Source organism: Octodon degus, unplaced genomic scaffold (genome assembly GCF_000260255.1).
Source record: "Octodon degus isolate 3935 unplaced genomic scaffold, OctDeg1.0 scaffold00142, whole genome shotgun sequence".
NCBI lineage: Eukaryota > Metazoa > Chordata > Mammalia > Rodentia > Octodontidae > Octodon > Octodon degus.
In genome coordinates this window covers 3920885-3926425 of record NW_004524718.1, presented here as the reverse complement: position 1 = coordinate 3926425, position 5541 = coordinate 3920885, and the positions used below count along the sequence as shown (strand labels likewise).

At 36.8% G+C, this 5541-nt stretch overlaps 1 protein-coding gene and 1 pseudogene across 13 annotated transcripts in view; both read right to left on the bottom strand.

Annotated features, from left to right (window-relative positions):
* The window catches only part of Camk2d (calcium/calmodulin dependent protein kinase II delta), a 328288-nt gene that overhangs the window by 199899 nt on the left and 122848 nt on the right, over nucleotides 1-5541 (bottom strand). The window lies entirely within an intron of this gene.
* LOC105743620 lies at nucleotides 319-1322 on the bottom strand (annotated as a pseudogene).

The window sequence follows — 5541 nt, the reverse complement described above, 5'->3', positions numbered from 1 at the left end:
AATATTAAACCTTATCACAAATTTATAACCTCAAAGCTCATTTACTGTCTCAAAAGGAGTATTTCCCAGTTCATGAGAAAAACTTCAAGGTAAGTTTTTCAGATTATTTTTTCCCTTTTTTAAATGCTGCAATAGTTAATTTTATTTGTTCAAGACCTCATACTGCAAGCATTAATCCAAGCCTGGGCTTTGATTCTGGGGGCTCCTATCAAATATTAAGGAAGAAGCAAACTGTGACCCATGGATGTAGAAGAAGGCTAAAGGCTCAGGATTAGTCACAGGGTAGTTTTTAAATTTCCACAGCCTGGAACACTGTAGTCACAGGTCTTTCAGGTCCTTCTGGATGTCCCACAGGGCATCCGCACTATTCTTGAGCTGAGCGACCTCTTCATCCTTCAGCTTCTGGTTGATAACGCTGGTCAATCCCTGAGCATTCAGAATGCAGGGAAGGCTCCGGAAGACTTCATTCTCAATGCCGTACATACCCCTAACAATGGTTGACAGTGGATGAATCCTGGATAGATTCTTCAGGATGGACTCAATAAGATCAGCCACACTCAAGCCAACGGTCCAGCTGGTGGAACCTTTTAGCTTGATGAATTCGTGGGCACTTTCAACCACCATCTTATGCACTTCCTTCCAGTTCTCACTATCGTTGTCTGTGCCCATTTCTGGATTCAGGTCCTGGAGGGACACACCCACTGCATACATTCCATTTCAGATGGCCACACTCAAGTCACCATGCTTGCCCAGAATCCACCCATGGCGGTTGGTAGGATGAATGCCAAGCTTTTCAGCCATAAGGTAATGAAATCGAGCCAAATCCAGATTGCATCTGCTTCCAATTACACGGTGCTTGGGCAATCCACTTAGTTTTCAGGTAACATAGGTAAGAATATCCACTGGGTTAGAAGCCACAATGATGATGCAGATGGGGCTGTACTTGACGATCTGAGGAACTATGAACTTGAAGACATTCATGTTTCTCTGCACCAAATTGAGGCAATTCTCCCCTTCTTTGCTGACGGACCCCAGCAGTCATTACCACAATCTCAAGTTGGCAGTTACAGAGTAATCTCTATCTGCCACAATTTTTGACATCTAAAGAAACAAGCTTCCATGTTGCAAATCCATCATTTCTCCTTTGAGTTTATCTTCCAAGATGTCTACAAGGGCAAGTTCGTCAGCCAGAGACTGTCTCAGAATGCTGGTAGCACACACCATACCATCTTACCCCACACCCACTACGGTGATCTTGTTGTTTGGCAACCAGCATCCTCTTCTGCAACAGGGACTATGAGCTTCTCCTTAAACATTACCATTCTACACCTGTGGGAGGAGGCCCCAGACAGCGTTGCCACAGCCGCCGCAGGGATGCCAGCATCTGTGGCCGGACTTACGGGAGCTTTTTTTTTTTTTTCCTTTTATTAGGAGATGCTTTGTAACTGCTACGTAACAGTAACATCTCACTGATTCAGACTAATCAGAAAGATGTCAAAGTTAGTTAAAAGACCGAATAAATATAACTTTTACTACCCTTTAGTGTATGAAGTAAGGAATCAGGTTTGCCAATATGTTTAATAAAATTTGTTTTAATAAATAGACTTTTTAAGGGAAGGGAAAAGCAGTAACTTTTACTCCCGATTTCTCACAATGAATTTCTAGAGTTCAATTTACTTATTTATAAATTGTTTACAAAGCAGCTCATCCTACAGTTACTCAAGTCCAGAGCTCTACCACAAAGGTATAGGCTGCCCCCAACCTTAAATCAAGGTTTTTCATCCTTAGTACAAGGCTTTTGGGACTCAGAGCTCACAACTGTGAGAAGCTGCTAGTGCACTGAGGCATGTTTAATGACATCCCTAGCCTCTGTCCAAAAGACCCCAAAAGGCACCCCCTGTTACAATAACACATGTTTTCATGTACTGCCAAACATCTCCAGGAAGAAGAGAGACAGAAGAGGGAAACCCCTCTACAGGTTGAAAATCATTACCTTTAAGTCAATGATTTCTCTGGTTTTCTGCAAAACACAAACAAAACAGCCTCTACCTCTTTTGTAAATATTGTATTCTTAAGAGAGTGACCAGGAGATGCAATTTAATTTTGAAGGCTATATATATGGAATATCAAAAGATCACTGGAATAATGAGAATCACATTTGAAAACCATGTTTCATCAGAGCTCTTCTTTGTAAAGTTCCTAACAAAAGATCTTAAATGAGTATTTGTACTACCAGCCTTTACATGAGAAATCAAGTGATGTTAACTAGCAGAAGAAAAAAGTGATTTTCCAAGTAGTAAATTCATTATAGCTTCAATAAAATTAACCTTGCTAATAAAACTCACAGCTAAGTGTCCTAGCACATGTATGTAGTCCCAGCTACTGAGGAGGTTGAGGCAAGAGCAACACTTGAGCCCATAAGCTGAAACCAGCCCAGGCAAAATAGCAAGACCAAAATAAAGCCAAAATAAAACACAGTCTTGGTATTTTTCTTACAGTTACAAGAATACAGATTGATATAACTCTATGTAAAACCAAAACATTTATCGACATTGTTTTGTTTGTATGCTTCCTAATATTATGTTCCCAAATATAAATCTGTATTCATCTAAAAATTTTTTGTGATTATTACTCTTAGAAAAGAAAATGTTGCACTACCTTTATAAGTAAACATTTATCATTATTCTACAGTCCCTTACAAATATCATCCTCCTAGAAGGATTTAGCCACTTTCATTATCTGATACATGTAGACGACACAAAACACATACACATGTTCTACAGCTCTCATGTGTTCCACATACAGTTCAGACAGGAAATGTGCAAATTGAAATGGCTGAGTCAATAAAAGATAAGCTATTATTATTATTATTTTTTTTTTTTTTGGTGGAACCAGGGATTGAACTCAGGCCCTTGTGCTTGCCAGGGAAGCACTTATTCCACTGAGCCATCTCCCTGGCAAAGATAAGCTATTATGAATTATTCTACTATAAATATGTATCACTATAGTGTGATGTCTTTAATTCTTTTGGGAAGATGCCTTAAATGGGAATAGCTGGGTGGAATGAAATTTTCAGTTTTAACTTTTTGAGGAATCTCTGTGCAGATTTCCAGTGGGGGAAGGAGGGAAAGAGGGAGGGAGAGAGAGGGAGGGAAGGGGAGAGAGAGACAGAGACAGAGACAGAGAGAGAGACAGAGATACAGAGAGAGACAGAGAGAGAGAGAGACAGACAGAGAAACAGAGACAGAGACAGAGACAGAGACAGAGACAGAGACAGACAAGCAAAGCTAGGGAAAACATGAGGGACCAGTAGAAAGTGAGCTCTACTCTTGTGGAAAGGACAGTCTAGAAATGCTAACTCATAATTCAGCAGGGGAATTTTTGCACTTTATTATCTTGCTTCTCTGAAAGATTCTTTGAGATGGGTTATGGCTTCAGCAGCTTTGAATCTTGGACTAGGAAGGATGATCACAGTTATTGCCAACTACTGGCAACCTAAAGGAACTCCACATGGTAAACACATTACTGTTTCCCGCAAAAAGTAAAAAAATCAAGAGTTTGAGGATTTCTATTTTTCATTTTTTGGTCCATGGTCTAACAAAATAGCTATTTTCCAAGCTTGAAAAAAGTAATAGTTTCATCATGTTCTTGAATCAGCTAAATTTGTCATTTTTCTTAGCTTTCTTTTTCTCCTTTGTTTGCTAGTATCAGTTAAAAGGATCAGCATGTCCATAGTTACTCAAGTAAGAAACTTAGAGAAACTCTCTATGCCATTTGTCACAATTTTAACCCCTTCCCACATCTTCGGACTTGACAGCTTCTCTGGTACTCCATCCTTACATTGCTCATCACGCTCATCAACACCAGTTCTCCTGATGCCAAACAGTTCTGTCTTTATTACCAAATTTGTACTTAAAAAAATGACAATCATGAGTTAATAAATACATCTTTCTCAGTTCTTTATTTTATATGAATTAAAATTAAATTATTTTCCTAAGGAAGGCAAGATTCTTCACCAATGAAATTTTATGGCTGATACACATACATTATAATCCAATTATTCATGGTTTTCTGTCATTTTTCAAGTGTGGCAAGGAGTCTTACAGCTCATCTTTTATTTTTGTAGATCTGTTTTTTGATAATGCTAGTAAATTCAATCCCTACTTCCCTATAGCAAAATTATACTTGCTACCTGATATATTTCAACTAACAGTTTTAGCTTCTACCTTACTGCTCCTATGGAATCTTATTAAACTGCTTCCTGATAGTTCCTAACCACACTGCATTTCAGTTACATATATACAGGCTACCTTTGTAAATTATGAATTCCTGGGATGAAGGATTATCTCACTCCTGTTTGTCATCTTTCAGTATGACAGCTGCTGCGGATTTAACTCTACTGAACTCAATCACGCAATAATCATTGGAAATCACTGACAATTTCCAAATTATATATACTTGCATTTGTTCTTTTTCTTTCATTTTATCTTTATTAAAACCACTATTATTTTTAATTCTCAAATCAAAAGTGGATATAACATGTATGTAATAACTAATTAGAAAACATACAGATGAAAACAATTAAATCAGTATAGTTCCTTTATTACATTTGTTAAAAGTTTTAAGAAGTATTTTTATAGCTAATGAAAACATTGTTTCCCCAATTTAACAGTTTTGTTCTTTAACTGAAATAGGTAAAATTAAAGCACAGTTTTTGTAAGTCATCACCACAAATGCATCTGAACGTGTGAAAATACTGATATTTAAAACTATAATCATGGAAATTCTTATGAAGGAACTATATGAAATAGGACTAACAGATATTTTCAAGTAAAGTCATTCATTTTCTTAACAGAAAAATGAAAGATGAGACATCCTATGCTTTAAAATAATGTGCTCATAAAAACTACTGCCATCTTCTTTGGCAATACCTTGTAGACTATAGACATTTTCTTATTCTTAATATTTGGCTAAAAATTGGCATCTGAGAAGCACATTTGACCACGTAAGTAACAGGATACATTTTTCACCAAGACATTGAACACCATTAAGCATAATTAGTTTATAATATATTCATTTATCTTAAGTGTCTGAATAATAATCTCATGTGAGTATTTCCTTACTATACAAGGATTAATTAGCAAAATTATGTAATATTGGAACTAAAGATCCTGGACTATTAGTAGTACTCAACCTTTCATAAAATTTTCAGATTTTTTCTGTTTATGAAAGAACAGTATGATTCTTTCAGAGTTATAGAGCATCTAGGAGCAATACAGAGCAGTTTGAAGAGCACAGGTCATGATGCCAGAGTTTGCAGGCTTGAATTCCTATTCTACCACTTCCTGGTGCTTGATCTTGGTCAAAATGAGAAACACTTCTAGGTTTTGGATTCCTTACATGTAAAAGGGAGAGAAAAATGATATATGTCTGCTTTTGCAATTAAAAGAATTCATAGAAAGCACTTAGACCCACACCTGATACCACAACTGTTGCTTATCTTTTTATTTATTTATTCTCTCTCTATTCATTTATTTATTA